At 43.1% G+C, this 27,037-nt stretch overlaps 1 protein-coding gene and 1 pseudogene across 1 annotated transcript in view; both read right to left on the minus strand.

The window, feature by feature from the left end:
* The window catches only part of JAZF1 (JAZF zinc finger 1), a 325,971-nt gene that overhangs the window by 158,612 nt on the left and 140,322 nt on the right, over positions 1–27,037 (minus strand). The window lies entirely within an intron of this gene.
* LOC113911181 lies at positions 277–658 on the minus strand (annotated as a pseudogene).

Genomic DNA, 27,037 nt, shown 5'->3' on the forward strand with positions numbered 1-27,037 from the left:
AGCCCCTTGGGCAGTTAGAAAGGGAACAGAAACCAAAACAATCGCTGGATGTGACAGATTGACAATCAAGAAGTCTAAAGCAGAGTGGGAAAGGTGGTAAGAGAAAGGGGTGAAAGGAGAGGTCCAAGAGGTCACCTCCCCCATGAGCCCTCCTGCTAAGAGGGACTGGAAGAGACCCTCAAACATTAGGAAGTGCAGGTCCTGAAGAAGGGAGGTGGTGGTTGAGCCCGGAGGAGGAGTAGGTCAAGGAAGGGGGGGCCACCTCTTTGTAGAACGGGACCCCCCACCTCAGGGGGAGCAGCTTCACAGACCGTAGACACTTTCATCACTGTAGGCGATGTATAGAAAGAAGTCTTCTTCATGGTGTTCCTGGTATAGCTGACCCATTGTGGCACTGGTGGGTAGAATGACATTGTTGACAAAGAAAAACAAGGCATCCTCAGCTCGGAGATGAATTCGCTTCCGGATCAAGAAGTAGAATTGACCAACTGTGAGATCAGAAGACACCAGATATTTCTTTTTGTCCAGGTCTCCTATCCGAGCTTTGGGAGCCTTTTCTACTATCACTGGAACCCGGTCCGGGTATTTCTTTCGGATCTTCTCGCCCTCAGAGCGGAGTTTACTCGAACGGATGCTCCTCTTTATACACGAACTTCATCCTCCCGGGAACCGGGTGGGATTGGGCTGGGCTAAGGGAACCCGGGGCGGGGGGGGATGGGGGGGCTGGTGGCGACGGCAGCCTTCCTGGTCTCTTAATTGGCACTTAGGATATACCATTACTTAACCTGTTTCTGGGTTGCCTCTTCAGCTAGATACCCTATATTCAAGAAGGACAGGAGCTGTTTTGGGCTTCTGTGAGTGAGCACAGGGCTTTGCACTCAGTAGATGTTCAGCCAATTCTGTTCAATGAAAGAACTTATATAAAGCAGCTGATTCCTATTTTCGAACCTCAGCACAAGTCAGGAGAGGAATGGATCTCGGTGGAGTCATGTGCGGTGAGTCATTCAAGCCGCATGGATACAGTGGAGGCAGCATGTTCCTACCTCCTGGGCTCTGAGTGCGGCACTGACGAGTCGCCAGTGAATTAGCCAAACATGATTCCTGCCCTCATGGTGTATACGTTTTGGTGAAAGACAGCCAAAAGATAAACAGGAAATAATTTCAATGTGTGACCATTTCTTTGAAGGGGAACAGGCTGGGAGATGAGAAGAGCAACAGCAAGGAGGTCAGGGAAGGTTGTTCCAAGAAGCTGAGGGATGACAAGGAGCCAGCCAGGCAGAGAGCAGGGACAGTGAGAATGAGGTTCCTGGTGGAAGGGACAGCCCAGGCAGAGGCCTGAATGGGAATGTGCTGAGTGTGCTCTAGGAAATGGGTGAGCACAGGATCGAGGCTGGGAGAGGGGCAGGGGCCAGCATCCACAGGCCCTCATGGCACACTGCAGAGTGTGGGTTTTATTCTAAGTGCCATGGGAAGCCACAGAAGCAGGAGAGAACCTGAGATTTACATGTGAAGAAAATTAATAAGATAACTGCAGAATCAGGGTGACCGTATGTTAGGGTCTGTCGGGGACAATGTCATTTTATGTGGATTGCCCCAGCATATTATTAATAGCATCCTGTTTCATTCTCCAAAGTGTTGCAGATTAAAAAAAAAAAATTATATGGCCCTCCTCTCCAGAACCCATTATTAAAACGAGTACGATTCAGTATTGTATGAAATCTCATATTCTCTGGGCCAATCACGTCCCCTCAAACCAAACATTCACAGCAGGAGATACAAAATCTTCTATAGTGTCAAGTGAAGGCTGTCCTCCAGCCACATAATTATAAAAAGGCCCTACTGTATTCTGTTTTATTTTTCAAGAAAGGAAGAAAAGAAAATTCTATAAACATCTCTCCATGATGTAGTCCATGTTTCATAGCTGCTGCATAGGGAAAACTTTTCCACAGATCAAATCTAAAAATTTTCATGGCTCAGCTGGAGTCTGTCCTCACTCGATATGGACAAACAGCGTCAGTCACTGCTCTCTGTACTGAGATACTGAGAGTCCTGTTCTCGAAGAAGCCTGCCAAAGTCACCTCCGAGGAGCTCCAGGTTACATAACCACTGTTTCTCTAACCTCTCCTCTCAGGTCTTATTTTTCAAATGTTCAGTCATCCTTGTGACTCCTCTGTTTATCCTCGCCAAGCTCTTCACACTGACACAGTACTTCTAAAGTTATATTCCAGAAGCACTCTGCTATTTCCCCTACCAAATCTTTCCAGAAGCTTCAGATCTGCTCTCCTCCACATCTAAGCTATGGACTGGGAAACTGGAACCAATCCGGCCATACCACGCTGGCCCTCCTGTCTTGCTTTCACCTGTCCTCCTTGGACCAGACCACCTAAAGAGAGGATTAAGGATAATCTTACCGTGTCTGGTTTACAAAGGCATGCATGGGTGGCAACCTCCGCTGGCTTGGATTATGCCTCCCTTCTCACATTCCATCCTAGAACCACAGACTGTCAGGGTAGAGGCAACCTTAGCAACACTCTTTTCATTTATCAGATTTATTTAAGGCTGATCTAATAAGGAGCCCACAGAAGGGCTGGAACTCCTCCTGGACTGGAGCTCTGCCCTCTGCTTTGCCATCCCTCCACTGTTAGAAGGAAATGTCACTGCCCTCTGATTGTTTTCTATTGATCTGTATGTATACATGTCTTTTCCTGTCTTCCTCCTTGACCTTATTTTGCCTCTTGAGGGCAGAAAATATATTTAATAGGCCTTTGTATTCTTCACAAGACAGTTATCTTCTGGGTGGCCAGGACTTAACAGATACTTGCTGTCCAAGGCATGCATGGATTCTTAAGGTTCCTCCTCCCTTTTTATGATACAGTTGAACAAGAGTAACGGTATCAGCCTTTCGGGGGACACAGGCTCTGGGATAGACCCAGGTCCAAATCCAGGCACTGCCACTAGTTTTAAGAGTTACCAGCTAACTGACCATGGGAAAGATAATTCCATCTTTCTTCATCAGAAGAAGGGGCCTACAAGGAGCACACAGCAGGGCCTCAGCACTCGCGTTTTTCCTTGAGTACCACTTCCCCCCTCTTCCCTGCTTTGCTTCGTTGATACGAGCTCCCACTTTTTTCTCTCTACGTTAAGCTTTGACAAAAGGAGGGAGGAAGAGAGAGAAATCCAACCCCAACAGTACTAGAGATGCTACATTTTTTTTTCCCACCCTAAACTACTTAAAAACCCTACTCACATAAGAGATAAAACTACGCTGTCACTTAGATCCTTCTGGAAATTTTTTGAAGTGCTGAGAACACCAAAATGGGGGTGGGGGGATTCCTGAGGTTATTTGTGACCTAAGTAGGAGTTAGGAAAGTATTTAAATTTAGAGTGAGCACTAAGAAAAGCCTCCTGATGAGGTGTGAGCCAATGGAAAACTGTACAGGGAAAATTAATAGGAAAGGCAGTATGTGGGCTAATACTGCAGCAGAAAGAAAGGGGTGAAGCAATCCCAGGGCCTTGACTGTGTCTTCCTCTTAGGATTTATAAACCGAGGGCAGCCCAACAGTGCTTTTGACACCCAGGACTGATACCATACTGACATCTTGTGGCTACAAGTATCATGACACATAGGTGGCCCCAAAGCAAAATGGACCTGCATATTCATATTACTACCATCTGTCAATTTTGCAGCATTTAAAAAATTTCAAATGTTTTCTCAAGCGCAAGCTCACTGTTTTCACACCATGGAAACAGAAGTGAGGGAAGGTAGCCGCTGCTGTATCAAGGAACACGTATGCTGGACACATTGGCATTTGGGCTCTGACTGTGTCAGTGCTGGTATTTCTAATAAATGTCACTGTTTTCAAGCACGTGCAACTCTTGACTGAGCATTTCTTCTTATCTGGCACCTGAGGTTTTGGGTAGGAGAGTTACTGAAACTTATTGGTTGTTTTCAAAGTGAAATGAAAACGGCAGCTGGAGCTTTCAAATACCAGCCGTCCTCCCCCTACCCCCCCCCCACTTCCACCTCCATGAGGTCTAAGAGAGGAAGGAAGGAATAACCTGATTCTTTGGAATTTCAAAATTAAATTTCTCTTCGCAAACATACCCAAGGAGCAACCGGGTCATGGATGTACGCCAGAATTCCTCCAGCTTGCAGAATCCCACAGGGTACTGAGTGTCTAGCTGCATTCAAAGCTCTCAGAGGGCACATGGCCCAGAAGGAGGCAGATGTGGGTCCTGGCACCAGAAAGCAAAGGAGAAATGGAGAAAGGCCAACATGCGTCAGGAGAGCTCTGGTGTGGGAGACACAGGAAAGGCTTCTGTGCAGCACTTATCTTTTAGGAGAGAGTTTGGGGCAAATAAAGATAGGCACGAAGGCATTCACAGCAGAGTGGCTAAAGTCATGGGCCTTGGGAATCAGATGCAACAGGACTCAATTCCTAGGCCCATTTCTTCCTAATGAGTATGTTCCCCAAGTCCTCAAAACCTTGTTCTCTGCATCTGAAAAGCAGGGATGCTACTTCTTTCCATACTGTAGTTCTGAGGAGTGAATGACATGCAGAGTGATGGCTCAGCACACACTAAGGACACACAGATGATAATGATCATTGTTAGCAGCTGGAGAGAGCTGCAGGTGCAGGGAGGTGGACACAAAGGCAGAGTGAGCATGGTGGGTGCATGATAGTCAAGGACATGAGTGGGGGGCAGGGCGAGGGTGGGGGACGGAGGTCACAGCACAGGGCTGAAGCATCTGACCGGCCCCTGCCCCTCTGTGCTCCCCAAGTGTCTCCTGACTCTTCATCACCTAGGTTTTTCATCTCTGTATCCTCTGTCCCCAGAGGTTGTTTCAGCTTCTCGAGGGCACGGACCACATGTCACAATGCACCCAGCAGAGGGCTGCATGCACAGCGGACACTCAAGGAGCATTTGGCCTAAAGCCTCACTGGGCTGGGTCACTTTGGGCAAATGAATCAATCTCTTTTGGTCACAGTTTCCCCACCAGTAAAATACGAGTAAAGAACAATACCTGCCTCCTTTGGTTGCTGTGAAGATTGAGATAATGAAGTGAAGTGACAGGAGACAGACTTGAAAAAGGACAGCTGCTATCTGAGCGACACCTGCTTGCTGTTACTTCCTAAGGAATTCAGTCCCAAAGACCTAAGGACACCCTTAGCATCAACTGGGGACGATGGCACAGTATCTCCACACAAACATTTTGTAAGGGATTTGTTAAGAGAATTGGGTTATCATCTTATCCTCAGCATTATGTAACTTCTCAGTTCTTAAGCACAGCTCCAGAAACACACCACAGCAGCACTGCCCTTAACTGCTTTTCCAGACTAAACCTTTGCAAATTTCCACCAGAAGAATGTAGTCGGCACCACCTCATGCCAACTATCCTAACAAATGGGTAAATTATGTTGCAGTAAGATCATCTAGCCCCCAAATCTTTTCCTAACAAGGTTCTAATGATAAATAGGGCAGAAAATTATCTTCTTTTAAACAATAACACTTTTTTGTGCATAATAAAAAATGATATGACTGTAGACAAAGTAGGAAATGTAGAAAATGATAAAAAATAAAACTTACCCATAGTCAACTATCAGAACATAGTTCCACTTGTGCCTTTTGCTGCATTTCCTTCTAGTTTTCCTTGCATATATATATATTTTAAAAGATTTATTTATTTACTTGAGAGAGAGAGAGAGAGAGAGCAAGCTAGCACATGGGGGAGGGGCAGAAGGAGCGAGAGAATCTCAAGCAGACTCCGCACTGAGCACGGAGCCCGACATGGGGCTCAGTACCACCACCCTGACATCATGACCTGAGCCGAAATCAAGAGTCAGATGCTTAACCAACTGAGCCACTCAGGTGCCCCTTGCATATATATTCTTTAATATGGGGTCAATCTTATCTTTCCACATATTATAACCTAAAGATTTTGCTTAATATTTAACTCTTCATAAAAAAAAATTACTGAGTACCCATTTAGTACATAAAGCTGAGCTTGACACTAAGAGGTATTCTAATACATGTGAGATGAATTCCATGTCCTCCAGAAGCCTGGGCTTTAGCTGAGGATACATGACAACACACAGGAAAAATAAATAATGGTCTGCAGTAATGACTGCAGAAAAGAGTAGTAGAAATAAAAAAGTCTGTAAGGGGCTCGAACCAAGATGAGCTTACCATGGCCTAGCATGGTCTTGAGAGGGTTTCATGAACGAAGACCTGAGTCCAACCATGAAGCACTACCATTTCACAGATAAACTGGAATTGCTAATGAGTCTACTAATTTACTCCCCTTTTCCCAATATGCAGATGATAGTTTCACTGAAGTCATTCCCATTGCTATGCCTTTGCTATAATGGACAAAACTGAGCTCCTGCAAAAGCTGTTTCTTAAAACACCACAAATTCAAAGCAATTTTTATTTTGTTTAATTTTTTATTTAAACTCAATTTAATTCATCACAGCAATTTTTAAATTATGTTTTTATTCCTGAGGAAAATCAGACCTTCAAGTGGAAATCAAGAAGTTACCTGAAGAATTAGAAGTGAATTTTGAAATTATTCTGAAATTCCAGATTCCTGATATCTAAATAATACCCGATGCAACAGATTCATGGATGCAACATTATCAAGAATAAAATCTGTTACGTAGACACAACCCTATTCCATGTAGGATTTGCAAGTTTGGAACCGCTTATCAACCAAACTTAACCCCTAGGGAGAGATTTTAATGATTAGCCTGTCTTCAACCACTCAATCATTCAGAAAATACTGGTAAGTATTTGGTGGTGTCTGTTCATAAGTCCAGCCCGGGGCTAGGTGCTGGAGACACAAAAGTGAAGGGAACCAGATGGACAATGTTCCTGTCCTCCTGGAGCAGACAGTTGAGTAGAAGAGGGGCTGACAAGAGAACAGACAATTACAACCCCCTGTGATAAATGCGAGGCTACAGAACCCAAATGCTGTTTGTAAATGCTAGGTAAGGAATGAGCACCTAGAAGATCTTGCACTATATTAACACAGGCTTGGAGAATTAGGAAAGGCTTCTCAGAAGGGATGTTATTTAAGTTGAAGGACGAAGAGCAAATAGGTGGGGCAGCCAAAGTGGTATCCGCGAAGAGGGGTTAGCATGTGAGAAGTTCTAGAATAGGGAAGAACCATGGCAAAATTGTGGGAAAGAGCCATTCAGAATGGTGGGGTCAGAGTGTGGCAAAGGGAGGATTCTGATGAGAGATGTGGCTGGAGGGGAAGACGTACGTACACATGGACGTCCGTCTGTACGTATATATGCATACAGATACGCGCACACTCATTTAGACCTCAAAACAACCCTCTCGTGATTAGCCTCATTTTACAGATGAGGAAACTGAGGCACGACAAAGTACTCCCTGATGACAAACAATAAGTAGCCAAAGGATCGTGAACAGGACAGGGACACAAGGGATGCTGCATCATTGGAAAAATACTGTCAATGCTTTGGAGAGGTGCAGAGTGGAGGTCAGGGAGGCCTATTAGGGAGTAGGGATGAAATCTTTACCAAGCTTCCTGGAGAGATGAAGGGCCCATGTTCTTTCACCTGACGTTTAAGGCCCTGAGCTTCCACCTTGAGAAACTCTATGATAGATAAAATAGAACCTTCATCCTCAGGGATTTATAATCTACAGAGCTACGTGCACATCAGGGCACCAGGAACACTCTGTGGCCCTTGGTGGAGATTCTACCGTCCAACTGAATAACAGGTTGTGGTTCCTTCTTCTTAAGAAGGCCAAGCTTCTGCCAGGAAAAGGAAGTCCAGGCCACAGGCTGGGTGATGCTAGCTACAGTCTCCGTACCTCTCCGGGTCTGACACCCTGTGGTGAAGGGCCACCCCCTCACACCTTCCTTTAGCTGCACTGGGCTGACCTAGTCTCCCAGCAACAGTGTTCCCACGGCGCTGCAACTGTCCAGGGCTATTCTTGGCTCGACTCCACTCCTGACCTCTTGGGATTTAGCTACTCTGACCCCTCATTGCTGAAAAAAATGCCATTTACAAGTGACACCTTTCTCTAGACACTTATTCCCATTCTTAACATTAATCCGGCAACCTCTTATCCCCATTCCCTCACAGCTTTGAGTAAGGAGGAGAAACAAAAGTAAAACTCAGAAGTGTTATCTAACAGGCTCCACACAGCAACAATGTATCTAACACCACTTGGGACAACCACGGGTGAGGATACGCTTGTCCTCACAAAACCTTGTCCTCACAAAACCGGAAGAGGTAAAGTGCCCTGCTGTAGTTCACATGGCTGATGAGGGCAAAAGGATACTCAAGCCCATTCTGAGTCCAAGTCCACACTCAGACTCATTCTACTATATCATTTAATTATGCAAAAAGAAAAATACGTCATTTGAAAATCTACTAACTCTGGCAAGTTGGAAGATACTGTTTGCTAGAAAAGATTGGTCGAGAGCCCAATCTGGGGTTTAAGATTCTACTTTGAAATCATACCCTCAACTCCTAAACTGTCATTTCCGGCGTGGTGGTGTATTTAGTCTTCTATGGTATGGCCCTCACACCACAAGATGCTGGACTTATGTGAAATGGAAAGTTTTCTGGCCAAGCCTCTGAAACCCTAAATTCTAGACCAGCCTTCCATAGTGGCTACAGGCTCATGAGAGGCGGGGCTGGGGTACTCTCGCCAATTGCACAGTTACTATTCCGAGCTTTGGCACCAAACTTCATATGGGTCTGGTAAGACAGGGTGGGTTATATGTCAGTGACTCATGAGTAGAGTGATCATGTAATTTATTGTCGAAACCACTGGGACACCTCTGAGAGTGAAAGGGGACACTATTAATAATCACGCCAGGACAAATGTGTAAACCAGGTCGGGCCAGGGCAAAGCAGGACTTATGGTCACTCTGGTCATCAGGAGCTATTCTACCCTCTAGCTTAAGGTATAGATTACAGCCCATCTAGAGGCTTTGCTGGGTCTGGTCCCAAGCTTGCAACTGCTTCCTGTTGCTAATAGCAACAAGTGGCTTCTAAAGATGAAGCGAAGGAAAAGTGCTCCAAGGGAGAGATAACTACAAAATGCATTCTTCTCTGAAGCCCAGAGCTAGCCTAAACCACCTGCCCTAAGCCTTAGAGCCGGGTGGACTGTAGTGCAGGCAGTCTGTTTTTCTCACTACATCTAGGCCTAGGGCCAACACAGTATCTTCTCCCAGAAAGGGATACGAAAGTAGGAGAATGGAGCGCTGACACAGACACTTCTATCTTTCAGGGCACCAAACTGACAGTCCATGGCACTCATGGTCCAGTAAGAGTCCTGATTTGGAACCTGTATCAGCTCCTTTCCCCTCCAAGACTGGAATGCCCCCAACACGTGCACGAGATGTATGCTGAATAATGTATCCCTCTAGAATGTACCGGTCATGAGAAGTTCTCATTGTAGGGAAATCTGACCAAAAGCGCTGATACCGTTAGTGTAATGATTGCCAGCACCATGCAAATGCTATTTTTTTCCCAAGCATAAATAAACATAAATGGCCTTTACCATTTGTCTTTTTGGAAAAAGAATAATTCTCAAGGCGACTGGCCAGCAGTTAAAGACCCAATATCCTGCCCCTAATACAGCACTCTATACCTAGTAGTCACTTAACTAAATGTTCCCTCAACTGACTAGAACCAAAGTAAGTATTTTTCAAATGACCAGCCTTGGAAATGGGAACAAGCGGCTCCTTAATGCTGACTGGTTAAAAAGTGATGCCTACAGAGTGGCTGAGATCGCAAGACTTACTATCTACCCCTTACCTCGGCTTTCCACTGCATCAGGTCAGAAACTTCTTTGATTTGCTGCCCCAAGTGGGCTTCACACCTTCCCCCATATTTGCCAGTGTGTCTTTTTCCATTACATATGTTTAAAAACAGACTCTTTAATTTATGAGCATTTAGGGCTGGTGAAAGTCTCCAAGCCCCAGGCTCAGCACAGATTCAGGCCCCTAAATGGTAACAGCTGAGTGGGCTCATGTGTGTGCGCGCGTACTCGTGTGTGTGTGTGCGTGCCTGAGCATGTGTGTTCGTGTGTGGCAGGGGGTGGCGTGATGGCCCTGTCTCCTGTCCCTGGAGAAGGAGTCTGAATAGACAGGCCTACTGACCCCATCCCCACGCCTGTCTCCGGGGCTGCTCCAAGTAGGGCTCATTGAGAGGGTAGCGCCGCTTCCATGGTAAAGAAGAAAAGCATCTTTCTTTGTGTCGATGTCAGGAGAAAAGAGGTTCCTAAATGCCCATCCCCAGGCTGGTTTTCCTCTCTAGCAAGAAAAAAAACATTTTAAGGACAGTCCTTTACTTGAAGGTCGTATTCTGTTTAGGTTATAAAATATCCTGACTTTTGTGAAATGATGCTGACAATAGATGGCATAATTTTTTAAAGTTTTAATTGGCAAAGTGAAAAGTTAGCACTGGTACGTTGATAAAAGTTTTTTTGGTAAAATTTTACTGGCCCGTGAAATGCAAAAGTGTAGGAAACACTGCCTCTGACTCCAGGCCAGGGCTCCTGGAGAACAGGGAAAGGGCAGGGCACCTGGCTGGCTCAGCTGGTAGAGCACACGTCTCTTGATCTCAGGGCTGAGTTCAAGCCCCATGTTGGGTGTAGAGATGGCTTAAATAAGTAAACTTAAAAAAAAAAAAAGAACAGTGAAGTGGTAATGGGGGTTGAGGGGGTGGGGAGAGAACACTCTCCCCTCAGAACTTCCATTCGGGGCAACATAAACCATACACCATAAAGGGGAAGGCAGGATGTCTTAACCCCTACTCCACAACAGGCTCGGCTCTGTACTTACATTATCCCAGTTAATCCTCGTAACTACTTGGCAAAGCAGATACTGCATTTTCCATTTTACAGCTCAGGACTTAAATAGGGGCCATTGATGCAAATGACTCACCCAAGGTAATGCCACGTAATTGGTGGGAGGCTGGGATTCAGCACCAATGCCTGTCTACTTTCCCTACATTATGGGGTGCAAAGCAGGAAGGCAGGGTTGTCAGACCTTGATTGAACAAGCACAATAAAGCTTCCAGATTAATCTCTGAGTAGTGGGGGAGCCGATTGCTAAATTGAGCCTAATGCATTACAAAATCCAGATGATTGCAAAGACATTACAATGGAATTTTGTTTACTCTCTGTATTTGCCAGTTTATTTGAAGATTTGGTCTCTGGAACTGCAAAGGCCCTGGCTAGAAATGGCCTTCATCAAAACAGGCCCAAGTTCAATACGGAACAACAACCTAATGTCAGATGTTACTCTGCAAAGTAACACTACAGCCAAATCTAAATTACCCATGTAGTCCGCATCCCTTTTTTCTTAAAACCTTTGGGTATTTCATTGCTTGCTGCCTTCTCCAAGATAAAAGGCAAGGGTAGGCTCAAATGATTGTTCCTTAAAACTATTAGAGTTTAAGTGGAAGGATTTTGAAAAATATGAGGACCAGAGAGTTCACTCGAATATTATCTGTAGATTTAATTTAACCATGTGTTCGCTATTTCCAAAATGGTACAAATCACACTATGGCTGTATCCTTAAGGTTCATATAGTAATTGGTATTAGTGTAATAGCATCAGTGCATCTAATTGTGGTCACAAATAATGATAGGATTTGGCATCTCACTTGGAAAATCTCATTTGCCTTACCAACTCTATCAAAAGTTGGTGAATAATACTAGTCATTCATTCATACCACAAATATGTAGTGTCTATTAAATGCCAGCCATCTTTCAGGATGACAGGACACAGAAAAGGGAATTAAAAATACAGACAAAAATCCATGCCATTATGGATTTTTGTTCTAGTAGGGAGGAGAGTGATGACAAAGTGAAGAAAACTGTACTGCTTGAAAATAAAATGGAAAATTTTAATTTAAAACAAGAATTTTCACTGCTGACAGTTTTCATGGTATAGAGAAAACCCGTATGAGTTGCTTAAATTTCTTTTTTTTTTTTTTTTAGGTTTATTTATTTAAGTAATCTCCACATTCAATATGGGGCTCAGACTCACAATGCCCAGATCAAGAGTCACATGACCTTCTGACTGAGCCAGCCAGGCGGGTCTCAAATTTCATTTCTTCATATTAAGAGAAAAATTATTTTGCAAAGGATTTAAAACAATATTATCTAACTTGAAGCAAAATCATGTAGACATCTTCTGTTAATATCCATGTTCCTGAAATACCCTCCTTGCATTTTTTCACTTGTAGGAGTTGGAGTGATTTGAGGGACTTTGCTGGATCCTTTTAGAGAGAAGGATGGCCCCAGAGAGGAAAACAGTTCCCAGCATAGGACTCTCTCTTGAGATGTCTTGTCAAGCCAAAGTTACTTCGTATAGTGCCAGCCACTTTTCATTATGCTGGACTGTTAATATGGCAATGTTTTATTCAGAAAACTTTGGCGGAAACTTATGAAATATTCCTTTTTTAAAAGATTTATTTATTTATTTTTATGGGCACCTGGGTGGCTCAGTCGTTAAGTGTCTGCCTTCGGCTCAGGTCATGATCCCGGAGTTCTGGGATCGAGTCCCACATCGGGCTCCCTGCTCAGCGGGAAGCCTGCTTCTCCCTCTCCCACTCCCCCTGCTTGGGTTCCTGCTCTCGCTGTCTCTCTCTCTGTCAAATAAATAAATAAAATCTTTAAAAAAAAAAAAGGATTTATTTATTTATTTATTTTTAGAGAGAAAGCGAGTGCGTGAGAGTGGGAGGAGGGGCAGAGGGAGAGAATCCTCAGCCTCCCCGCTGAGCACACAGCCCAACGAGGGGCTGGATCCCATGAGATCATGACCTGAGCCAAAACCAAGAGTCAGATGCCCAACTGACTGAGCCACCCAGGCGTCCCAGAAACTTATGAAATATTCTAAGAATGAAGGCAAAAGAGTGATGATGAGGTAATGCAAACAAGAGTGAGCGTCTGATACACGACACTTCTTTTGTTGTTAGGAATTGCTAACAGATGAAAAGTCAGTCCTCTAAAAATCCCCTCTAAAATAATCACCTATCAGGTACATGCAACAGAGCGTACTGGGATCCTCTGGGAAGTCACTACAAAGGCAGCTGCTAACTTTCATTATCCCAAGCAGACGCCTGGCGGATAAAAAAGGCTGCAGACCATAGTAACACCTAAGCAGAGAGTGTAAGGCTACAGGGGGGAAATCCATGAAATTCCATGATAATAACTTACTACATGAAATGAAGACCGTTTTTAAAATTTGAGGCAACTGAGACATAAAAAAATTATTTTTCATTTTGTGTCCAGATCTTTCCTTACATTTTACAAGCTAATTGTGAAAAAGCTTAAAAAACAGAAAGCAAGGTCACTTTTATTATTTTCATTTGAAGTAATCAGAACCAAGTTTGCTGGCAAAGTGAAGAATTATGTTTACTCAAGTACTGACTGGAGTTCATTTCTAAGTGGAGAGCAGATCACAAAAACTAGTTGGAAGAGTCATTCTAAGTAAAGCACATGTTCCTTTAAAGTCGGGCAATGGCGGTGGGACAGAGCCCTTCCTGGTGGACGTGCCGACCTCAGGTTCTATCTAGTTTATTTTTTTTTAAAGATTTATTTATATATTTGAGAGAGTGAGAATGAGAGAGAGAGAGAGAGAGAGAGAGAGAGAGAGTACATGAGAGGGGGGAGGGTCAGAGGGAGAAGCAGGCTCCCCGCTGAGCAGGGAGCCTGATGCGGGACTCGATCCAGGGACTCCAGGATCACGACCTGAGCCGAAGGCAGTCGCCCAACCATCTGAGCCACCCAGGCGCCCCAGGTTCTATCTCATTTAAAGCACCTTTAATTTCAAGAGCTGACAAACAGCAAGACAACAACAGAGCTTGACTACATTAAAACAGAATGTAAAAGCATGAGATTCAGAGAACATGGACAAGGACTCGGTGCGTTTTGCATCTCTAGATTCAGATCTGAGCAAACCAGAAGGAACAAGCACCCTTTGAGTGGCTGGTGCAGGGTGGAGAATGTTTTTAAAGAACTGAAGAGGAGTGTTCAGTTTAAATATACATATGTAGAATGCAGCCTCAGCCCTGACTGCCACACAGCGGAAATTTTACAGGCTTGTGGAAGGCAGGCACGGAGTACAAACAAATCAATGCGGACAGGAGTAAGAGATAAACAGTTTTAAATGTCTTGTACAACTAAGATGTTTCTGCAGCCGGCCTCACTGCCAAAAGGAGAGACTTGGAAAATTTCAGTCTGGCTATTGCAGTTACGGGGCTTTATGGCACCACATCAAGACACAGAGGTGCCTTCCTGAGAAAAGCAATGATGCAGGTAAATCTCCAAGGAGAGTGGACTTGTTATGGGCAACGCCGCCTAAGGAGGACAACGCTGTTACTAGCAAGTTTTGGCTTTCATTCTTTTTGGAAGGGAGTAAGGAAGGTCTTGTAAATTTCACATTATCTATGTCAGTTTGAGACTTGCACTGCAAAAAAAAGTACATGAGTTACTATGAACCTTTCTGCTATTTATAATGTAAAGTACAGGTCGTCAGTTACCATCTTGACTTTAAAATAGTTTTTATTTATCTTTGTGCTGGTTTAAAACTTAAAACTTTAAATAATGTCCCCCTCTCTTTTGGTTTAGGGGGAGAAGAGAATAAAACTTTTGATTTCTATTTTGGTCCTGACCAAAAGTATTTCATAAATATTTACTAAGAAGATTGTCAAGTCTGACCTAAACTGTTCACATGATGAAGATATGAACCTTTTTATGATATATTCAGATGAATATATTAATCATTTTCATTTTTGTGTTCTGAGTCATACCAAGAAGGGCAAGTTATCATTAAAAGTGACCAGAGTTCACTGGCACCTCTTTTTTTTTTTTTGAAGACATGTATTTGAGAGAGAGAGAGCACGAGAAGGGGCAGAGAGAGACTCTCAAGCAGACTCCACGCTGAGCACAGAGCCTGATGTGGGACTCGATCCCAAGACCCTGAGATCACAGCCTGACCTGAAACCAAGAGTCGGATGTTCAACCGACTGCACCACCCAGGCGCCCCAGACCGGCACCTCTTTAATTAACCAAAGTACCTCTTGGCAGAGCCTGGTTGCTATATGTGAAGTGTATTTATATCTACCAAGTCCATAAACATCTCCTAAAATTCCTCCAATGGGTAAGGTGTAGAGCCTTCGAGAGCTATAAAGACACCTATCCCAGGTCCACCTTCCTTCCTATCCTTTCTCTATTGATGGCAATCTCATTCATTAGATCCTGAACAAGAAGTCTGTCACACTTTCTGAAGAAGCGTCTTCAGAAACTGAAATGGGCAAGAGGAAAGGATCCTGGCAATGGCCTTCTCTGTCTGTATGACCACACGCAGAGTGAAAGTTCACCGAAGGCAAATACTGGCAGGTGGGGAGGATGGATGGGCAGTGGATGATGGGCAGCAGAACGAGAAGGCATTTTGTACGAAGATACCTCCCCCATACCCCACCCCTCAGGCCCTGACAGCTTCTAAGGATGGGAAGCAGAGAGCAGGATGAATAGCGACCCAGTGAGATCTTACCCTGCTCACAAGCGCTGCACTGTGGAGTCTGCCATTTGTACGCATATGTTTGTATAATTTTTTCATTTAGAAACTGGGCTTCTTTTCTCTGATAAAGATTTTCTGGGGAGAGGCAGGATTCTTAGCTTTCTCACATGGGGGAACTTTTAAGGGGGAGAATGAGGATGTTCTTCTGCACGTGGGAGGCTTTGCTTTTCCACAAACACTTGGCAGTGTCTCACATATCCAGAAGGGAAGACTGGGAGCTGGTTCGCTAACTCATCTTACAAGCATCTAAAAGTAAGTTCTGGGTTTGGCCTATGTAAAATTTTATCCTGAATTGGTAAAATAAAATATGGGCAACATCTCATTTACAGTGTGATCCTGCCCCCTGCTTACACATTTACCGTCGCCTTTCCCTCTTCTTTAACCTGAATTCTCTGGAAGAATCAATATAGAGTCTCCACATTGTGGACAGAAACCAAAGAAAGCAAGCATATCCTTTGAGAGAACTAGACAAGAACGAAATACATAGGCCTGCAATTTGAAAATTAAAAAAAAAAAGTTATGGGGCATTCTTTGTAAGAACCACAGAAAATAAATACATAAGTTTGGGAACTGATGAAAGAGAAAGAAAAAATGAAGCTCTGCGATGCCCTTCCAAAAGCATGCTCTGCTTTGATGTGTTTGTAAACAGCACGTTTTCCTTTGCTCGTGTGGGCGACAGCTGGAGAGAGTCTGACCCACTACCTCATTCACTGATCGGGTTTCCTCTTCTGTTTGTGATAACTGAAACCGGATCTTCACTTTAACGAGAACCTGTCTGATATGTTTAGAATATGAGGTAAGGCTATCCCTGAAGCAACATAGCTGTCCCTGTGCTTCATGCATTTCAGGCTACGTCTAAGAGGCAACGCAAGGAGATGGAAGGCTAAACACTTGAGTTTGGATAATTCTGATCAAGCAGAGACTCCATGACCTGGCAAGCGTCATTACCAGGTAAGGAGGTAGCATTATCACCATGTGTCTGTTCTTTGACTATCTGCAACCCAAACACACGTCTTTACTATGTCTCATCCCACCCCATGCCTGGCACCCCTCGTCATCTCCCCACCTGATGCCAAGCATCCTAAGACACGGGTGTGTGCTCCATTTCTTTTGGCCCTTGACTTATCCACCTTTATTTTCTACAGACATGACTACAGCACCTTTCAAGTTGAATTTAGCCCAGGACCTACCTAATGTGGGTTATATTACAGTCACTTGAGCACACTAGATGATGAGCTTCTAGCTCACCTGCTTCATCTTTACCCCCAGAACATAGGAAAGTACTTGGCACATAGTTGATAAAATGTGGACTGAAATGAAAATAAGGAGACTGCTCAGACATTTACTGAACTGCTATTATGGGATCAAAAGTTCACGAAAGTGAAAAGCATTTCCAAAGAGTTGAAGAGGAAGACTCGGGGATCTGGACCCTGCTGTGTGGTGTGGAATAAAAACTTGAGACTGGCAAAATGGTGGATAGCAGGAAAAGGTCTGGTGATGGCAGCAGACGCTGGGGCAGAGGAGGAGTTCTGATTATTTCCGAGACACCCCAGGACCCAGAACTGGTTTGGTGTTGGCAACAATGGGGCAGCACACATAAGCCTTTCCAGGCACTCACAAAGTTATCTGGGGAGCAGAAGCCCTGGGAAAAAAGAGGACACCCTACTAATGAGCATCAAGGGTTTGGAACACTGAGATTGGGAGAAGTACTATAATGTGACCACAGGCACCACCCGCCTTTCTCCCCACCCCATGAAGTCAGGAATACACCAGCTACATGGTTAATGCTGTCCTGAGGGCTTGACAGAATTCCTTCAAATGCCATACTGGAATAATTCACCTCTCTCCTTCCTGATATTGAAATCGCCTTGATTTCTGAATTTATAATTATGGCCCTCCTACAGGGACTTTTCATTCTTTTTTAAATCAGCTAGTCCCAATGCATAACGAATACCAATATCTCTCCCACTATAAAAGGATTCTCTTTTACTAGACTTTCTGAAATAAAACATGACAATATAAATTTCAAATCGGTTTGTGTTCTACAGCTTCAAGGCAAAACACAAACCAACAAACCACACACGCAGTCGAAGTTGGTATGGATCTTTTTTAAATGACTGATTCCATGAACTGAGAAATGGTAATTCTGTTTTTACTAAAAAATGTCTAAAGCCAAGTCCACCCCCAGAGCAACGTTGACGAGTTCTCCTCTGGGTTAAGGGGGGATTTTGCTCCCTTCAGCCAAGACCTTTGCACACAGGGGTCCCAATTGCCTTTAAAACAAACAGGAGGGGGAAGAACATTTTGAAGCACAAAGAAATACTTTCAGTTTCTTTTGTGACCAAATAAGTATGTCTCACTGCTTGTTATTTTGAATATTAGTAAGCAGCCTTTGAGGGTGGTCAGTTACAACTGAAAATTGAATTTGAAAGAAGATAACTAACATATACACAGCAATTTATGATTTATGTAACGTAGCATATAATGTTCACAACATCCTTGTAGGGAAAATATTCTCATTATACCTAATCCTGCCCCATTCCAAAAATGATTTACAAAAGAGACAGACTTCTTGTCTTTAATTCACAGATGAAAAAAATAGAGGTCAAACCTTGAAAGTGATTTGCCTCTGCTCATATACCCAGGTGTGTGGCCAAGTTGGAATTCAAATGCCAGAATCTTTCTAGAACAATACATAAATGACACCATAGCCCCTTTAACAGAAACATGGAACTGGATGAAATATCAAAAGAGAAATTGTCCTTCCCCAACTCACTCAGAAAGGAATTTGTTACTGAATAAAAGGTAAACATGCCATGGTCTCTGCAAACAAAGTATGATTTTTTTACTAGCCTGTGTATTAATGAAATATCATCACAGCCTGTAAGACAGAAACTTGCAACAAGAAGCAGAGAATGTGAAGGCTGAACAATTACTGTCCTCCATAGACATAGATTAAAAAAAAAAAAAAAAGAGGCCCAATTTATCTGTTGAACAACTGAAAAAGATCAGGATGGTAGTAATCTCAAGTAAAGTACAAAAATCAGAAACAAGGGGCGCCTGGGTGGCTCAGTTGTTAAGCGGCTGCCTTTGGCTCAGGTCATGATCCCAGGGTCCTGGGATCGAGCCCCGCATCAGGCTCCCCGCTCGGCGGGAAGCCTGCTTCTCCCTCCCCCACTGCCCCTGCTCTCGCTGTGTCTCTCTCTGTCAAATAAATAAATAAAATCTTTAAAAAAAAAAATCAGAAAGAAAAAAAGAAACAAGAAATTTAAGAGATTAAAAAGAGCATCATCAAAACTTACTTTTTTAGAAAACATTTTCTGAGAAAATAAACTCTTAAAAGCAAATGAGTCACTCAATTAAGGCAAAGAGTTCCTCTTCCTAATTGTTGATTCTGTTTCTTATTTTATCTTTGAGAAGGTGGGGATGGGAAGAATAAACTAGAAGATAAGTATAGAGACAGAAATTATGACTGGCTGCTTAGCTATCATTAGCACGTGCTCGCTAGAGAGCACACAGAATGACAACAGGTAAGTCAGAAAATATATAATGTGGTACACCAAAGCATTCAAGTGTTGTCCTGAGCAATTCTTGATTTCAATTCTAAAGCCAACAACCGGAACTCTGAGAACAGACCACAGACATGCGCAACAGAAAACATAAAAATAAAGAAAAAAGGGAAAATTAAAGGTGGTTGTCAAACGTAACATCTTTTACCAGGTGGAGGTGTACTTGCAACGAGTCAGCAAGAAGATCATCTTTTCTTCTAACAATGTAACACTCAAGGGTTCAATGGAGTCCCTCTAAGCCTCCTTATAAGTAAATGTATGTGAGATGATCACTAAGGACCCTTGCAACTTCGCTCAGTAAATTACAATCATTTCTTTGCCTCCATGCATTAGTGTGTAAAAACTGTTGGGGGGGAAATAAAAAGTAAATCAAACCTTCCCCAAACCAGTCGTTTTAACATGTTGCTCTTTGCCAATAATTACGATTCCATTATGTACTGAAGTCCATCGGGAGAGCAGCCCAGCCCAGAATGAACTCCAGATTAGAGTCCACTTGATAAATATTTATTAACAGGCCACTGACATGGTAACAAACTGAAACAGATCTCTAACCTTCTTATGGTTCATATGGTTCTCAGAGACATTCATATTGTTCACGAGTATTAGTAACGGAAAGTTCTCCTTTTTGCTCACTCCTCATCTGGTGTCCAGAGTCCTGGTTCATTTTTTGGGAACAACCGGGATACAAATGTAAGTGGCACATTAATGCACCCCCTCCCTGCAGGCAGCTTTGGACTCAGAGGACATCTTGATAAAGACTCCCTAGCTTACAGACAGCAGAAGCATGTCTGGAGGGCATTTTGGCTTCCTTGTGATATACAAGTTATTCTAGGGCCTGCCCAAATAGGAGGAAGGAAGGAAAACTGTCTTCCCAGCTTTTCTCCTCCTTTGTTAGACACCTAGAGATCTCTCACTCTACTTGGGCACTCTGGGGTGTGAGGCTGTGCTCCTGGTGAGGGTAGGGCAGTATAGTCAGGAATAGAGAGAAGCATCTGGGAAGAATATACATAGCTCTGTGGAAGACAGGAAACATCCTAGCAGCTCCCGTAACATCATCTGCGCCTAAAGAACAAACTCTCTTTAGGTGCAGCAAGAGCCGAGAGACACACACAGCTTCCTTTTGACTCTCCTATATGCACAGTTCCGTGGCTCAGGTTACTTTAGGAAATGTCTAGATCTGTGGGACAACAGCACACAGCTGAGCAAATCCTTAGCAGGGTACAGAGAAATCAATCTGCTGAGAATTTAATTTGGGTACATGCAGACCTTGTTTAACCTCTGTCTACCTCTGGCTCAAACATAATTATGACTGTAGGAAAAGACAAAGCGGGGAGACCAGATGTACTCAGATACAACAATTATGTTTTCTTGCAAGTGAACTCTACAGTAAGATACAGAAGCTGAGGACTTTAAAGAAAATATCTAAGAGATCTGCTTAGTCAGAAAAAATCAGTGACTTTTATTTTTCAGTTTTCCAGGCAGGACTAATGAAGCCAATTTTAATTTAATCCTCAGGCAGTTCTTTACAGACTGATTAGTGCCGCGTTGCAAGAGCTTCACCACATTCTGACCTCAGTGGAGTTTTATGATTTCTATAAAATGTTATGAAAATGATTCAGGGAAAGGAGGGGGACACGGTGAGATCAAAGTGGAAGAGGGGTCATGAGATCAGAGTCTTATTCCCAAATTCAGTCACTAGTCATGTGGCTTTGGACAGGTCACTTCACTTCTCAGGGTCTCAGTTTCTTCATCCGAAAGACAGGGAAGGCATTTTCTATTTTTATTGGCGTGTGTCTATTCCTTGTATCTTAATTTCATTAGAGACTGAGCCCAGGTCACACACACTTGGTCAAAATGAACGCTCTTTCTAAACTCTGATTCACAGGCTCATACAGTGTGCAGAGTTATGTGGGACGGAGAGGTTTCCTCAATTCAACTCATAAATGAACTCCCCAAGCTCCAGGACATCTCCAGCAATGCAGAACTTCTGCCAGCTAGTTCACGCCTTTTGGATAGTGTAATTATCACCCATGTCTTCCAACAATATGTCTCCCTGTAACTTCTGCCCATTCCTCCCTCACCTCTCCTTCAGTCACACGAGCATCTATGGTGCTTGACTAGGAATGGACAGAGATTTGGAAATTGTAACTTCCAACATCACAATGTCACAATCCTAAAAAAAAAAGCTCTTTTCTTCCAGTGGAAAAAACCTGAAACTCAGCTAATCCTTACAAACTGTACTCAACAAAGAAGGGGAAAAACTCAACCAGAAATGATCCACCAGGTCAACATCACACACAGAGTGGGGAGAATGGGAATTTTCCATGCAGCAGGACTGTCCACATAGATAATTCAAGGCCACAATCATTCCCTACCCCCAAGCTTATGTGTTGTAGGTTTTCTTTCAACTGACTTACTCTAATATTAGTGTCCATGTTTCATTTCAGTGGCCAAGAATAGGCTCACCAATGAGATCTGCAGCTGTCCTTTTAAATGCCAGATCAACAGGCCTCATTTAAGGGAAGAACCCTGGCTACACAATGCCCAGCAGATAATTTCTTAATGTGCTTTTGTTAATTAACGTAACTCAGATAAACACACATTTTTCAGGGATTTATGGGTCCAACACGAGAAATCTATGTAGATTTGAAGTTGTTAAGCAAATGATTCATATAATTTTATTTGCATAACTAGACTAGAAGGAAGGAAAAGATAAAAACTGTACTATTGAATTTGTTAAGTTTCTTTCAAACATTTATAAATAATGTAGATAATCTTCATTTTTTTAAACAAAACTGCTTAACATCTGTTTTTTATAATACTGTTATTTCTTGTGAAACTGTTTGAAATTCTTGTTCCCAAGAATTACTTGCAAATATCAACTAAAATTCTAAAAAAAGAAACATGTGCACACCTCATAAGTCCAATAAATTCTCGATGAACTGAAAGCTGGAGCCCAACCGCACAGAATTACCTGGAGCTTATCCTGCACGATTTTATAAGAAAGTAGGAAACTACAATATATACATATATTTATTGATATATATTTTAAAGCAAAAGACTTGTTAAACATTTTATATGCAGTTTGTATCCAACCTAATTGTACTTGATACACTTGAAGTATTATGCAAGAAGAACAAATGTTCATGATGAACATCTACCTCTACTTCAAATCCTTTTGTGGAACAAAATAGGATATAAATCTTATTTTATCTCTGTAACTCTACTGCTTAGCACATTGATTACATTTCCATAGTGAAATATTTGTGTAAACAAATGGATAAACAGTGGTAAATTGGAGGCAGGACATATTAAATTTTTAAAAGATTTGTGATTGTACAGTATATGGAATGTAAGATTGTAGAGTCTTAAGGTTTAAAGAGACTTGGAGCTCTATCTAGTCCTCCTTAGTGCAGAAATCCTCCAAGAACATTCCAATATTTAAAAAAATAGTTTGGTATCCACCACAATAGTGGACACACACACAATCATCTCATTGCCTCAGAATATTCTTGTGAGATAGACATCTTGTAAAGAGGGAAACTGAGCTCAGGAAATAAAGGAGAGAAGATGAGGAAGCAGGAAAAAAAATCAGAAAAAAATGTCACATTTTTGCCAATTTTTTTCCTATGGTCTAAGAGCCAAGGATAAACAAGAAATAAATCAGAGAGGATGAGAGAAGATGAAAATGTGCCTCCCCTCCCCTGTGGCCAATTGCACACACCAACATTCCATAATTAATTTACTAAGAAATATGTAGTAAGCCAAGCCAGCCCCTGGAACACACAATACACATAAATGAGCTTCCTCTCAGGATGTTACAGCACTGCAGCGACAAAGATATTTAGGATCTGCTCCCAACTTTGCAAATTCGGGAATTATCACATAACTAAAGAGAGTTATGAGGAATGCTAAAACCTATTCTCCTAAGAATAATGAGTACAATTGTGTTTTTTATTTTAACTTAAAATTCAATAAGTATATGTCTCCCCTTTTTCCCCAAGGAGATAAATATCTGGAATGACTAAACCCTGCACAAAATACAGACATGGGAAAAAAAGGTGGCAGTTTTAACTTTGAAATTCACCAATCTTGTCAGTTAAAGTCAGACCTAAAACATTAATTTATTCTGAAACATTAATTAACTGGAGGTTTTTTGCATTTAATTTTCTCTGGCATTTTGGAATCTAGTCTAAGCCCTGTAGAAATGGCAGGTCTAATGTTATTAAAGTTAGCCTTTGAGAAAGTGCTCGAACTGAAGACTCTAACACATTAAAAAATGCTGAGAGTCCAGGTAATGCAAATCTAAAGTATTATTAAAGGGTATTCTTTACACATGAAAGAAAAACCTTAATTTCATTAAAAATGAATTTAACTTTTAGCTTCCATTTTATATACTACCTGGGCCCTTCAAACTCCTCTGAAGAAAAATCTAAAGGCAGTTTCATTTCCTTTATTCATTCATTCATTCATTCATTCATTCATTCATTCAAATATCTACTGAGTACCAAGTACACGCCAGGCAGGTACTGTTCTGAGTGGGGCAAGGAAGGTCCTGTTTTCATGCTGCTTACAATCTAGGTGGGAAAATGACAAACAACAAACAAACAAGACAATATATAAGAGTGCTGAGAAAAAAGTAAAAGGGTGATACGATCAAGAGTGAGTGGAAAGCCCTCTCTGAGGAGGAAACATTTATATCAAGTTTGAAAGATTAGAAGTCTGCCACACAAGGATCCAGGGGTAAACAGCTCAGACAAGAGATGTCTGCTGTCACTGTGGGAAGGCCAGACCGAGCTGGGCGGGTGTGAGGAGCAGGAAGGTCACAGTGACTGCGCCCCGAGGCAGGGGATGGTGTCACCACCTACTGACAGGGAAGCCTGGGAGAACAGGGGTGTGTGTGTGTGTGTGTGTGTGTGTGTGTGTGTGTGTGTGTGGGTAAGTGTGTCTGTGTGAGAGGGTGAGCGTGTGTGTGAGAGGGTGAGCGTGTGTGTGAGAGAGAGGGTGAGTGTGTGTGAGAGAGGGTGATTATGTGAGTGTGTGTGAGAAAGAGAGGGTGAGTGTGTGAGAGAGGGTGAGTGTGTGGGTGTGTGAGAGGGTGTGTGTGTGTGAGAGGGTGTGTGTGTGAGAGGGGGGGTGAATGTGAGAGGGTGTGTGTGAGAGAGGGTGAGTGTGTGTGTGTGAGAGGGTGAGTGTGTGGTGACAGAGGGTGAGTGTGTGTGAGGGTGAATGTGTGTGTGAGAGGGTGTGTGTGTGAGGGTGTGTGTGTGAGAGGGTGAGTATGAGTGTTTGTGTGTGACAGAGAGGGAGGGTGAGTGTGTGAGAGGGTGAGTGCGTGCGTGTGTGAGAGACAGAGGGAGGGTGAAAGAGTATGTGTGTGAGAGAGAGAGGGAGGGAGAGGGAGAGAGAGGGAGGCAGGCAAAAAGAATGTGTGAATGTCTGTGTGTGCAAGAAGAGTATGTGCAGGGGAGGGGGCTCAAGAGTTCTATTTTGGACATGTAACATTTTAAATGCCCACCTGAAAGAATGGTTCTAATAAAACAATAAATTATAGCAAATTACATGATCACCCAGCAGCAAAGGGAGAATTTGGGATGGATGCCACCTTCTATGGCCACATTGGGTAGAAGACTGTGGTTCCCTAACAAGCTCTGTTCCCATTCCGTGAGTTGCTTTAGATACTCACTTTAATCAAGCAATATTTAACTTCATATGCCCCAAATTCAATACAGTAAATCGTAACAAATGTCTATTAAGAAAATCCTTTTAGAAACCACACAGATTTTTTTTAAAAAAAGATTTTATTCATTCTGGGGGGGGGGGGGGCGGAGAGGGAGAGAGGGTCTTAAGCTGACTCCACACTAAGTGCAGAGCCTGATGTAGGACTTGATCTCACGAACCTGAGATCATGACCTAAACCAAAACCAAGCATGGGTTGCTTAACCGACTGCACCACCCAGGCGCCCCCACACAGATTATTCTTATTTTACAGCTATAGTGTGCTCTCAAAGACACAAATTCTTTCACAGAATGCACATCAACAGGTGACCCAGGGGTATGTGGCAATTTTTTAAATGAAAATGTGTGCAACAGAAGTTGTGTAACAGAAATTAGAGGCAGAAGACTTAGTTGTGGTTCACATGCCAAGAACAAGCGTCTGGCTGATCACGTCAGTGTGAGAGCATGTTCGTGTATGTTTGCAAGGGTAAGAGTCGATGTTGGCTAACAGTGGAAGGAAGGAGAATTCACCTCCTTTCCAAGTCAGACCTTCCCAAATGATTACACTTCCTTACTTGGGATTCTAGGAGCTTGAATGTAGAAGGATTTGGTATAAACTATTTAAAAAAAAAAAAAGGTGACGCAGACATGGGAAAAATGAAACTAAGCATCTTACTAAAGTACAAAATTATGAGGCAGCACAGAATTCCATGACTGCATCTACTTCCCAAGCCTCAGCTCTCCAGAGCCAGTAAAATCTCACTGCATCGTGCCTCTTCACCGTCCAAGACATTTTTGTGTCTGAGCTTCATCAGTCTGAGGGCAAGACCTACATACTTCAGATTATTTGAATTTAGAGATGATGACTATCAGGAACACAAGGGCCAAAAGTTTTCATTCTGAGTGTCCTTGCCAACAATTAGGAAAAGGCTGCCTTACTCTTTATTAACAAATCCTCAGAGAGAATTTCCCTGTAACATAGCTGTCTGGCAGTGGATAGGGCCTAAAGACTCATAAGCATCTCAGAAACAGTATTTCTCATACTGACTAATGCTACTAACGACTGTGTTCTCTGAGAAACTGCTAAGGAGAAATTTTAACCACTGTTGGGCTTTCAAGGAACGGCTCCCTTCCCACGCTATAGATCAAGCCTCCCTAACTGGGTTCAAAGATCTAGATCATCCTATGACGTGCTGCCTTCAATTGCGTTCATTAGTTCAGTCAAAGATGATGGGGTCACCTCATGAAAACAAAGTCCTGGGTGGGGAAAAGAGATAGCCTTCTTGGGGGAGCAAAGAAGTAAACCATTACAACCAAGAGGAAGAATGTGTTGAAGGCACACAGGATGGATTTTGAAGAATGAATAGGAGTGAGTCGGGTTAAGAGGGTTGGGAGACAGAGATAACATTTCGGAGAAGGAGCTGACTGTGTGATATAAGGAGGCAAGATGGAGTGTGACGTTTGGGGAACGAGGTGCCCCCCTCGGATTTCAGCATGGGGTGAGGGGAGGGGAGAGGGCAGGATGAGGCTGGAGAAGACACTGTTGCCAGTACCATCCAGGGAGCCCTCAGGGTCCTGCTAGAATGTGCTAGAATATCCCGAAGGAAATGACGACACACTGAAGAATTCTGCAAATTCCCAAATTTGCATTTTAGAAACAGCACTGGCCAAGCTGGAGAATGGATCTGGGTAAGGCTGGGGGTTGGGAGTATGCCAACACTGGCAAGACAAAGGAACAAAGATAAAGTAACTAGTTTATTTATTTATTTTTAAGATTTTATTTATTTATTTGAGAGACGAGAGAGACAGAGAGAGAGAGAGAGATGAGCCGGGGTTGGGGGGCAGAGGGCAGAGGGAGAAGCAGGCTCCCCGATGAACAGGGAGCCCAACATGGGGCTCTAACCCAGGACGCTGAGATCATGACCCAAGTGGAAGACAAAGCCAACTGACTGAGCCACCCAGGCACCCCAAAGTGACTAATTTATGTAAAAAACCAAAAACCTACCATCCTTTTACCTACGCTTGGCAGGAGCAGTCCTTGACTAACACTGTTTCCCTGCTTGGTTCATGTGTCCTGTACCATATTCTACTATTAAGTGTACCTATTTGTCTACCTGGCAGAGGCCCCTGGGGTCCCATGATCCTGCTAGAACATAAGATGGATGTGTAGC

Source organism: Zalophus californianus, chromosome 12 (genome assembly GCF_009762305.2).
Source record: "Zalophus californianus isolate mZalCal1 chromosome 12, mZalCal1.pri.v2, whole genome shotgun sequence".
Classification (NCBI taxonomy): Eukaryota; Metazoa; Chordata; class Mammalia; order Carnivora; family Otariidae; genus Zalophus; species Zalophus californianus.